General features: G+C 42.9%; 5 non-coding genes across 5 annotated transcripts; all 5 read right to left on the bottom strand.

Annotated features, from left to right (window-relative positions):
* Positions 1–1,561: 1,561 nt before the first annotated feature.
* LOC141274427 (U2 spliceosomal RNA) lies at positions 1,562–1,752 on the bottom strand. Its single transcript, XR_012322703.1, has one exon. It is a non-coding gene; the product is annotated as a U2 spliceosomal RNA (small nuclear RNA).
* Positions 1,753–2,867: 1,115 nt separating this feature from the next.
* Positions 2,868–3,064, bottom strand: LOC141150648 (U2 spliceosomal RNA). The gene has a single exon (XR_012246791.1). It is a non-coding gene; the product is annotated as a U2 spliceosomal RNA (small nuclear RNA).
* Positions 3,065–5,499: 2,435 nt separating this feature from the next.
* Positions 5,500–5,690, bottom strand: LOC141274426 (U2 spliceosomal RNA). The gene has a single exon (XR_012322702.1). It is a non-coding gene; the product is annotated as a U2 spliceosomal RNA (small nuclear RNA).
* Positions 5,691–6,805: 1,115 nt separating this feature from the next.
* On the bottom strand, positions 6,806–6,996 carry LOC141149482 (U2 spliceosomal RNA). Its single transcript, XR_012245776.1, has one exon. It is a non-coding gene; the product is annotated as a U2 spliceosomal RNA (small nuclear RNA).
* Positions 6,997–8,111: 1,115 nt separating this feature from the next.
* LOC141150489 (U2 spliceosomal RNA) lies at positions 8,112–8,301 on the bottom strand. The gene has a single exon (XR_012246679.1). It is a non-coding gene; the product is annotated as a U2 spliceosomal RNA (small nuclear RNA).
* Between the last annotated feature and the right edge of the window lie 2,872 nt (positions 8,302–11,173).

Raw genomic sequence — 11,173 nt, 5'->3', positions numbered from 1 at the left:
ACAGCATCCCTGGCTCTTGAAGGTGATGGTGTATGTCCCCTTGTACTCGTTGTCCTGGAAGCAGAATATGTCTTCCCGCCGAAACTCCAGAACTCCAAGAAGAATCCTATGGCAGATGTAGTCCAAATTCTTCTCCATCCTCGATGCTGCTCCAACTTCAATCCTCACGGTGTTCCGCATCCGGGCATCACCCGATGAATATGTGAGCGTTGCCGGCATCCTTCACTCAGGAACGTACCGACTCTTCTCTCTGAAAGGCGCAAGCCTTCATGGGATCCCTTCCCGTTGCTCCCGGACTAATCCTTCCTCCCAATAGCAGCAGGGGGGTTAAGTCCCTCCGAAGAGGAACGATCCCCCCAGGCCGAGAGAAAGGGTACCAAGAGCACCTCACAGGCAAGACCACACAGGTAAACCTGATAGATCGTGCCAAAAGGCCGAGAAGCGATAACCAGAATTGGTTTCAAACTACGGAGCCACCCAAGGATCCTGAAAAGTCCATTTGTGGAGATGAGCTCCTGGACTCCCGTTAAGAAGACATGTTGTCAACCTCTAGATCCCTTACATGCCTGCACTTTTCGGCTTGCTGCTGCTGCAATCCACGCGTTTTAGATTTGCATAACTCCACCTCTTTAAACACAGCACCTTCACCCCCTGCTGTTCCCACCCGCCTCAACACCGTTGGAAGGGAGGAGAACCAATTAAGGCGGGGGGTGGGGTGGAACGAGCAGCTGTCTACCCTTAGCAGGAGGGCTCCTGATTACATACCTCTCCTGCTGCTGCTGCTGCTGGCTGTCCAGCAGCAGACTGAAGGTGGCTGCTGCTGTGCACAGGTATATAAAGGCTCAGAGCCTATTATGACACGCGCAGCCAGCGTTCCATTGCCACATTCCATCTACTGCAGGCAGGATACCTGGCTGGCTGAATGTCGCTGAGAAGCTCACAGAGACCGCCATAAGCAACAGTTTAACAGAATGCCACAGACTAATCAACCAAACTTTTTGGGTTGGGTTCTCTTTTATAGTCTGCAGGTATTAAATGAAAGAAGTCAGTGTTCCAGCAGAGGGAGACAACGTTTCAGAAAAGGCATTGTAGCAAACCAAAAAAGAAATTTTAAGCGCAGCAGAGTAACCAGCGCACATACCTGTTAGCTCAGGTGAGTTTAAAAGGCTGCTGTTGATAACAAGGGCATTTGCTAAATAGATGGTGTGTGTGCAACAATATACTGAAAGGTCAATTATATTGTGCAGCTTATCTCACCACCTGTAGTTATTTAGGTGAAAGCTCCAAAATGCTTGCCTAATATGTCTGTTTATCCAAAAGGAAGTAAAAAGGGAGAGCTAGAAAGATAGCATTGCATCACATTACATGGCAATGCAATGCACAGTTGCTGAAGTTGAACCAAAATGAGCTTGTAATCTGGCTTCTGCAACTTTGAACATGAAAAATCCAATGAGGAGAAGAAAAGCAAAGCCAAAGAGTCCATCCCAAAATCCGACAAACAAGCAAAATGAACAAAAAACATTGAATTCAATTCTTTCTGATTTTAGAAACTGCATTAAAGAAGGGGTGCACCGGTCCTGGAGATACTGCAATACCAGGTCAATGCGTGGAGTGGACAGAGCAAGCTCTTTTTCCATCTCCCTGTTCTAAAAATCCATTTAATATATGGTCCCCAGATAGGGGACGTATCAGATATTAAACTGATAAGAACAGATACTACACTTGATCTTAGCCAAAAGGCCGAGAAGCGATAACCAGAATTGGTTTCAAACTACGGAGCCACCCAAGGATCCTGAAAAGTCCATTTGTGGAGATGAGCTCCTGGACTCCCGTTAAGAAGACATGTTGTCAACCTCTAGATCCCTTACATGCCTGCACTTTTCGGCTTGCTGCTGCTGCAATCCACGCGTTTTAGATCTGCATAACTCCACCTCTTTAAACACAGCACCTTCACCCCCTGCTGTTCCCACCCGCCTCAACACCGTTGGAAGGGAGGAGAACCAATTAAGGCGGGGGGTGGGGTGGAACGAGCAGCTGTCTACCCTTAGCAGGAGGGCTCCTGATTACATACCTCTCCTGCTGCTGCTGCTGCTGGCTGTCCAGCAGCAGACTGAAGGTGGCTGCTGCTGTGCACAGGTATATAAAGGCTCAGAGCCTATTATGACACGCGCAGCCAGCGTTCCATTGCCACATTCCATCTACTGCAGGCAGGATACCTGGCTGGCTGAATGTCGCTGAGAAGCTCACAGAGACCGCCATAAGCAACAGTTTAACAGAATGCCACAGACTAATCAACCAAACTTTTTGGGTTGGGTTCTCTTTTATAGTCTGCAGGCATTAAATGAAAGAAGTCAGTGTTCCAGCAGAGGGAGACAACGTTTCAGAAAAGGCATTGTAGCAAACCAAAAAAGAAATTTTAAGCGCAGCAGAGTAACCAGCGCACATACCTGTTAGCTCAGGTGAGTTTAAAAGGCTGCTGTTGATAACAAGGGCATTTGCTAAATAGATGGTGTGTGTGCAACAATATACTGAAAGGTCAATTATATTGTGCAGCTTATCTCACCACCTGTAGTTATTTAGGTGAAAGCTCCAAAATGCTTGCCTAATATGTCTGTTTATCCAAAAGGAAGTAAAAAGGGAGAGCTAGAAAGATAGCATTGCATCACATTACATGGCAATGCAATGCACAGTTGCTGAAGTTGAACCAAAATGAGCTTGTAATCTGGCTTCTGCAACTTTGAACATGAAAAATCCAATGAGGAGAAGAAAAGCAAAGCCAAAGAGTCCATCCCAAAATCCGACAAACAAGCAAAATGAACAAAAAACATTGAATTCAATTCTTTCTGATTTTAGAAACTGCATTAAAGAAGGGGTGCACCGGTCCTGGAGATACTGCAATACCAGGTCAATGCGTGGAGTGGACAGAGCAAGCTCTTTTTCCATCTCCCTGTTCTAAAAATCCATTTAATATATGGTCCCCAGATAGGGGACGTATCAGATATTAAACTGATAAGAACAGATTTTTTTTTTTTTTTTTTTTTTTTTCCAAACACTCAGAAATTAAGTTTTATAATCTTAAATCATATATCACTAAACTCAAGATTTTAGTTCCATCATCGTGTTTAGATATTATATTTATATTTTTTCATTTGAATTAATATATATAAAGTTAAACATAACAATTCCTTTACAGTTTCAACAGTTTCCAAACAAATCACAACTGACATTACTTCACCCGGTTTCCCAAACTAAATATCCCCTTTTTCCCTTTTACTTTCCTCCCAACAAAACCCCTTAACTTCTTTTCTTCCTCCTCATGCTCTCACCGCATCTGTTCCCAATCATACTCTTCCTCATCATCTCTGAAAGTCACCACCTTCTCCAAAACTTTACCCTTTTCCTCTTTTACTTCTTTCTTTTCACCAGATACTTTCCTTGATCCACAATTTTCCTGTACCGTTACCTTTTTCTTCACCTTTAAACTTTCAACTTCTTTTCCCTGCTTATTCTCCTCTATAATTATCGCATCAACTTCCTTCTTCATTTTATCACCAATATCTTCCTTTTGTCCTCCAAAGTTCTTTTCAAAAGTTCCTTTGCTGCTTTCCATGTAACAATACCCAGAACTCCCGTTTACCATAATCCTCCCATTATGCAAATTTTCTTCTCCTGTTGTCCACACCAAAAAACGTCTCTTTCCGTTCCAAATACCAACTTTGTTCCTGTATAATTTCTGAAACTTTACCATCTTACATTTAGATTCCAAAAAAACCATTATCTCCTCTATTTAAACAAACGGATTGTCCATGTAAATTATCACACTCTTCGGTTTCCCCATGAATGATGCACTTACTCCAATTTTCCCAGAATCCTCTTCACTCCAGCCTTTGAAAAAATGAATGCACTTTTCCTCAGAAACTAGAGTCACATCACAAACTTTACCTTGCTTTATTTCTTGCATACAGTAGATATCCTTCTCCAAAACTTCATGTTTCCTCAAAATTTCCAGAATCCATTTTTCTTCCAAAAAAGTTTCTTCCGTCTCCCGTTTCACAAAAAAACGTAAGCATCTCTTCTTTTTCCAAAACTCCATCTCAACGATCCGTTTTCCTTCTGTTTTTCCTTTTAATCCTCCAAATGTTGCCACCACAGCTATGTGTGGCGACAGTTGCCCCCCACAGCTATGTGTGGTGACAAGGTGATCGCCTCTCGTTGCCCAGGGACTAATCCGACTCCCTAATAGCAGCAGGGGGGTTTAGCTCCACCGATGAGTGTAGCGATCCCCCCAGGCCAAGGAGCCGGGTACCCCAAGCACCTCCCAGCCAAGACCAAGGCAGCAACCGCTAGATCACTGCACTTGATCTTAGCCAAAAGGCCGAGAAGCGATAACCAGAATTGGTTTCAAACTACGGAGCCACCCAAGGATCCTGAAAAGTCCATTTGTGGAGATGAGCTCCTGGACTCCCGTTAAGAAGACATGTTGTCAACCTCTAGATCCCTTACATGCCTGCACTTTTCGGCTTGCTGCTGCTGCAATCCACGCGTTTTAGATCTGCATAACTCCACCTCTTTAAACACAGCACCTTCACCCCCTGCTGTTCCCACCCGCCTCAACACCATTGGAAGGGAGGAGAACCAATTAAGGCGGGGGGTGGGGTGGAACGAGCAGCTGTCTACCCTTAGCAGGAGGGCTCCTGATTACATACCTCTCCTGCTGCTGCTGCTGGCTGTCCAGCAGCAGACTGAAGGTGGCTGCTGCTGTGCACAGGTATATAAAGGCTCAGAGCCTATTATGACACGCGCAGCCAGCGTTCCATTGCCACATTCCATCTACTGCAGGCAGGATACCTGGCTGGCTGAATGTCGCTGAGAAGCTCTCAGAGACCGCCATAAGCAACAGTTTAACAGAATGCCACAGACTAATCAACCAAACTTTTTGGGTTGGGTTCTCTTTTATAGTCTGCAGGCATTAAATGAAAGAAGTCAGTGTTCCAGCAGAGGGAGACAACTTTTCAGAAAAGGCATTGTAGCAAACCAAAAAAGAAATTTTAAGCGCAGCAGAGTAACCAGCGCACATACCTGTTAGCTCAGGTGAGTTTAAAAGGCTGCTGTTGATAACAAGGGCATTTGCTAAATAGATGGTGTGTGTGCAACAATATACTGAAAGGTCAATTATATTGTGCAGCTTATCTCACCACCTGTAGTTATTTAGGTGAAAGCTCCAAAATGCTTGCCTAATATGTCTGTTTATCCAAAAGGAAGTAAAAAGGGAGAGCTAGAAAGATAGCATTGCATCACATTACATGGCAATGCAATGCACAGTTGCTGAAGTTGAACCAAAATGAGCTTGTAATCTGGCTTCTGCAACTTTGAACATGAAAAATCCAATGAGGAGAAGAAAAGCAAAGCCAAAGAGTCCATCCCAAAATCCGACAAACAAGCAAAATGAACAAAAAACATTGAATTCAATTCTTTCTGATTTTAGAAACTGCATTAAAGAAGGGGTGCACCGGTCCTGGAGATACTGCAATACCAGGTCAATGCGTGGAGTGGACAGAGCAAGCTCTTTTTCCATCTCCCTGTTCTAAAAATCCATTTAATATATGGTCCCCAGATAGGGGACGTATCAGATATTAAACTGATAAGAACAGATACTACACTTGATCTTAGCCAAAAGGCCGAGAAGCGATAACCAGAATTGGTTTCAAACTACGGAGCCACCCAAGGATCCTGAAAAGTCCATTTGTGGAGATGAGCTCCTGGACTCCCGTTAAGAAGACATGTTGTCAACCTCTAGATCCCTTACATGCCTGCACTTTTCGGCTTGCTGCTGCTGCAATCCACGCGTTTTAGATCTGCATAACTCCACCTCTTTAAACACAGCACCTTCACTAACAGGTATGTGCGCTGGTTACTCTGCTGCGCTTAAAATTTCTTTTTTGGTTTGCTACAATGCCTTTTCTGAAACGTTGTCTCCCTCTGCTGGAACACTGACTTCTTTCATTTAATGCCTGCAGACTATAAAAGAGAACCCAACCCAAAAAGTTTGGTTGATTAGTCTGTGGCATTCTGTTAAACTGTTGCTTATGGCGGTCTCTGTGAGCTTCTCAGCGACATTCAGCCAGCCAGGTATCCTGCCTGCAGTAGATGGAATGTGGCAATGGAACGCTGGCTGCGCGTGTCATAATAGGCTCTGAGCCTTTATATACCTGTGCACAGCAGCAGCCACCTTCAGTCTGCTGCTGGACAGCCAGCAGCAGCAGCAGCAGGAGAGGTATGTAATCAGGAGCCCTCCTGCTAAGGGTAGACAGCTGCTCGTTCCACCCCACCCCCCGCCTTAATTGGTACTCCTCCCTTCCAACGGTGTTGAGGCGGGTGGGAACAGCAGGGGGCTCAGGTGAGTTTAAAAGGCTGCTGTTGATAACAAGGGCATTTGCTAAATAGATGGTGTGTGTGCAACAATATACTGAAAGGTCAATTATATTGTGCAGCTTATCTCACCACCTGTAGTTATTTAGGTGAAAGCTCCAAAATGCTTGCCTAATATGTCTGTTTATCCAAAAGGAAGTAAAAAGGGAGAGCTAGAAAGATAGCATTGCATCACATTACATGGCAATGCAATGCACAGTTGCTGAAGTTGAACCAAAATGAGCTTGTAATCTGGCTTCTGCAACTTTGAACATGAAAAATCCAATGAGGAGAAGAAAAGCAAAGCCAAAGAGTCCATCCCAAAATCCGACAAACAAGCAAAATGAACAAAAAACATTGAATTCAATTCTTTCTGATTTTAGAAACTGCATTAAAGAAGGGGTGCACCGGTCCTGGAGATACTGCAATACCAGGTCAATGCGTGGAGTGGACAGAGCAAGCTCTTTTTCCATCTCCCTGTTTTAAAAATCCATTTAATATATGGTCCCCAGATAGGGGACGTATCAGATATTAAACTGATAAGAACAGATACTACACTTGATCTTAGCCAAAAGGCCGAGAAGCGATAACCAGAATTGGTTTCAAACTACGGAGCCACCCAAGGATCCTGAAAAGTCCATTTGTGGAGATGAGCTCCTGGACTCCCGTTAAGAAGACATGTTGTCAACCTCTAGATCCCTTACATGCCTGCACTTTTCGGCTTGCTGCTGCTGCAATCCACGCGTTTTAGATCTGCATAACTCCACCTCTTTAAACACAGCACCTTCACCCCCTGCTGTTCCCACCCGCCTCAACACCGTTGGAAGGGAGGAGAACCAATTAAGGCGGGGGGTGGGGTGGAACGAGCAGCTGTCTACCCTTAGCAGGAGGGCTCCTGATTACATACCTCTCCTGCTGCTGCTGCTGCTGGCTGTCCAGCAGCAGACTGAAGGTGGCTGCTGCTGTGCACAGGTATATAAAGGCTCAGAGCCTATTATGACACGCGCAGCCAGCGTTCCATTGCCACATTCCATCTACTGCAGGCAGGATACCTGGCTGGCTGAATGTCGCTGAGAAGCTCACAGAGACCGCCATAAGCAACAGTTTAACAGAATGCCACAGACTAATCAACCAAACTTTTTGGGTTGGGTTCTCTTTTATAGTCTGCAGACATTAAATGAAAGAAGTCAGTGTTCCAGCAGAGGGAGACAACGTTTCAGAAAAGGCATTGTAGCAAACCAAAAAAGAAATTTTAAGCGCAGCAGAGTAACCAGCGCACATACCTGTTAGCTCAGGTGAGTTTAAAAGGCTGCTGTTGATAACAAGGGCATTTGCTAAATAGATGGTGTGTGTGCAACAATATACTGAAAGGTCAATTATATTGTGCAGCTTATCTCACCACCTGTAGTTATTTAGGTGAAAGCTCCAAAATGCTTGCCTAATATGTCTGTTTATCCAAAAGGAAGTAAAAAGGGAGAGCTAGAAAGATAGCATTGCATCACATTACATGGCAATGCAATGCACAGTTGCTGAAGTTGAACCAAAATGAGCTTGTAATCTGGCTTCTGCAACTTTGAACATGAAAAATCCAATGAGGAGAAGAAAAGCAAAGCCAAAGAGTCCATCCCAAAATCCGACAAACAAGCAAAATGAACAAAAAACATTGAATTCAATTCTTTCTGATTTTAGAAACTGCATTAAAGAAGGGGTGCACCGGTCCTGGAGATACTGCAATACCAGGTCAATGCGTGGAGTGGACAGAGCAAGCTCTTTTTCCATCTCCCTGTTCTAAAAATCCATTTAATATATGGTCCCCAGATAGGGGACGTATCAGATATTAAACTGATAAGAACAGATCAGGTTTCAACATAATTTATTAAGTGCGTAAAAGATGGTTTACAATCAAAAACAACAACACAAACAGTACATTATTAAAACACAGAATTCCACCCATAAAAACCCCATATACGATTAGCATCCCTCCTCCCAATACATTTGACATCCCTCAAGTAATAAATATACATCTGGCTAAAAGCAATTTTAAGACAATCCTTCACAGAAATAGCATCACGTTTAAAAAGTAAAATATTGCGTGCCTTCCAAAGGGCGTCTTTAAAACAGTTAATCATACACCAACATATACAATACTGTTGAGGGGTCGGACATTTAAAAAGGCCATATAAAACATATTCATGGTTAAAATCTCTTAAACCGCAAGTCCATTTTAAAAGAATCCCAACTTTGTGCCAAAGTTCCTGTGCAAATGGGCAATTCCACATAAGGTGCAAGGTGGTTTCGTCATTAACACATGAGTCTCTGGGGCATTTGGCTCTGGCCACCAGGCCTCTCCTGTGTTGAAATTCTCTGGTGGGGAGGCACTGGTGGACCACCATCCATGCGATGTCCTTATGTCCATTTGCTAAGAATTTCCCGAAGACATTCTTCCAAACTTGCTTCGATCTCTCTTCTGAGAAATTTACTATGGGGGTCACATCTTCATTCCTCCTCAGAAAAGATAAAAGCTTCTTGCGGTCTTTAAAAATGTCCATATTAAAATCACCAAGGCTATAAAATCGAACAGTCTTTTCTAAGATTGCTTGGTGTTTGGGGGGGCATAGTAAAACAGGGGAATTCAACGACAACTTAAACCATCTTTTAAAAATCATCCCACAAGTATATTTTAAAAAATAACTTAGCGCACTATTACCATTAAAATGTTTGAAACAAAAGCAGAAATAATTTAAATACAAATAAATATGTAAATCGGGGACATCCCTTCCGCCGTTCATTTTATTCTTCCTCATTATTTCTCGCCTTAATTTTTCCATTTTGGAGTTCCATAAAAACATAAAGATCATCCTAGTCATTTTTTTAATTAAAACATCAGAGGGGGGGTACACCATAGCTATATACAGTATGAGGGGTAACAACACTGATTTTATAATTAAAATTTTCCCCTCCATTGTTAGGGACCTCAAACCCCAAAATGATATTTTCTTTGACATTTTTTCTATGACATTCTCCCAGCTTTGAGTTCCCACATTCTCCTCGTTAAAAACAACTCCAAGAATTTTTACATTGTCTCGTTTTATAGTGAGCTGCGGGAGTTGGGCGGTGTCCCAGGATCCCAAAGTCAGACATTCAGATTTATTTAAATTAAGTTTAAACCCGGATGCCTGGGAAAAAAATTCAATGAGCAACACCGCCCTCCGGAGGGAAGCAGGGTCCACGCACACAACTGTCACGTCATCCATGTAGCCAAAGACTCTCACATCACTGCCACCTCCGCCTGGAACAGGAACCCCTCTAATCACTTTGTCTTTCCTTATTGCGCTCAGCAGGGGCTCCATGGCGCAGATGAACAGGATGGGCGACAAGGGGCATCCCTGCTTCACTCCGGACTCAAGGGGAACTCCATCTGTTAAAAAGCCATTAAGAGAAATTTGACTAAAACAATTTTTATATAAAATCTTAATACAATTTAAAAGCATATTAGGGATACCCATTCTTTTTAAAACTCTAAAAAGAAATCTATGAGAGACTCTATCGAAAGCTTTTTCAAAATCTAGGGCTAAAAGAGCTACATTTTGACCCCGGTCTCTGGAATACCAAATTACATCCCTTAATACGTTTAAAACCTCTGAAATACTTCTGCCTGGTACACTACAAACCTGCTCAGGCTGGATTAGTTTGGCAATGACACTCCTGAGCCGGTCTGCAACCACCTTAGCAAGTACCTTGTAATCAACATTTAGGAGAGTTATGGGTCTCCAATTCGCTAGAGTACTGCGGTCACCTTTTTTATATATCAAAGACACCACTCCTCTCCTCCACGAAAATGGCAACTGTTCACAAATAAAAACTTCTTTAAAAAGCATAAAAAGGTCCTCTTTTAAAATGTCCCAAAAAGTAAGGTAAAATTCTACAGGTAGTCCGTCACACCCAGGTGCTTTACCCTTAGAGAAACTTTTAAAAACATAAAATAATTCCTCTAAAACAATATCGCGTTCTAAAAACTCCTGGTCTGTAAAATTTAACTTAAAATCGAGATCATTAAGAGCATCAGATAAAAAGGACTCATCTATACACTTTTTACTAAAAAGATGCTTATAAAAGTTAAAAGTAGCATTCAACATTCCCTGCATAGATGTTTCACCCTCTAGATTTGTGATCACTTCTCTTTTATCCATGACTTTTTTGAAGAAGAAGCGAGAGCACTTCTCCCCCTCCTCCAAGTGCTGCACTCTAGAGTTAAAAATAATCTCTTTCCCCTTTGTGTCTATGCAGTTCTGAATTTCAGTTTTTAGGCTAGCAATATCATCTCCCACCTCCACCCCTAGCTCTTTGAATTTAAAAAGTGTTTGCAGTTTGGTGTTAAGATCACTAAAACATCTTTTTTTCTCTCTAGCTTTACGTCTCCCTGCTTTTATAAAAAACATTCTGACTTTTTTTTTCAAATTTTCCCACCAGGTTACCATAGGGGCATCAGAAGGTTTTTGTCGCCGCCAGGCTTGATAGGCTTTACCAAAGTCTTGTCGAATCAGAGGGTCCTCCAGCAGGTAAGTACTTAGACGCCAGAGGCCCCTGTTGACCCTCTGTTCATCCCGGTATTCTAGATGCACCTCCAAGCCCTTATGGTCAGAAAATATATTTGATGTTAAAACACATTTTACAGGGTTAAAATCATCTGATAGGAAAATAAAATCGATCCTGGAGGACACCCCTCTTCCGGACCACGTATAACCAGGGTCCGTCGGCAGGAGTG

The sequence above is a fragment of the Phyllobates terribilis genome, unplaced genomic scaffold, assembly GCF_046119375.1.
Source record: "Phyllobates terribilis strain yellow unplaced genomic scaffold, ASM4611937v1 Scaffold_5__5_contigs__length_657084704, whole genome shotgun sequence".
NCBI lineage: Eukaryota > Metazoa > Chordata > Amphibia > Anura > Dendrobatidae > Phyllobates > Phyllobates terribilis.
This window is presented reverse-complemented; position numbering and strand designations above follow the sequence as displayed.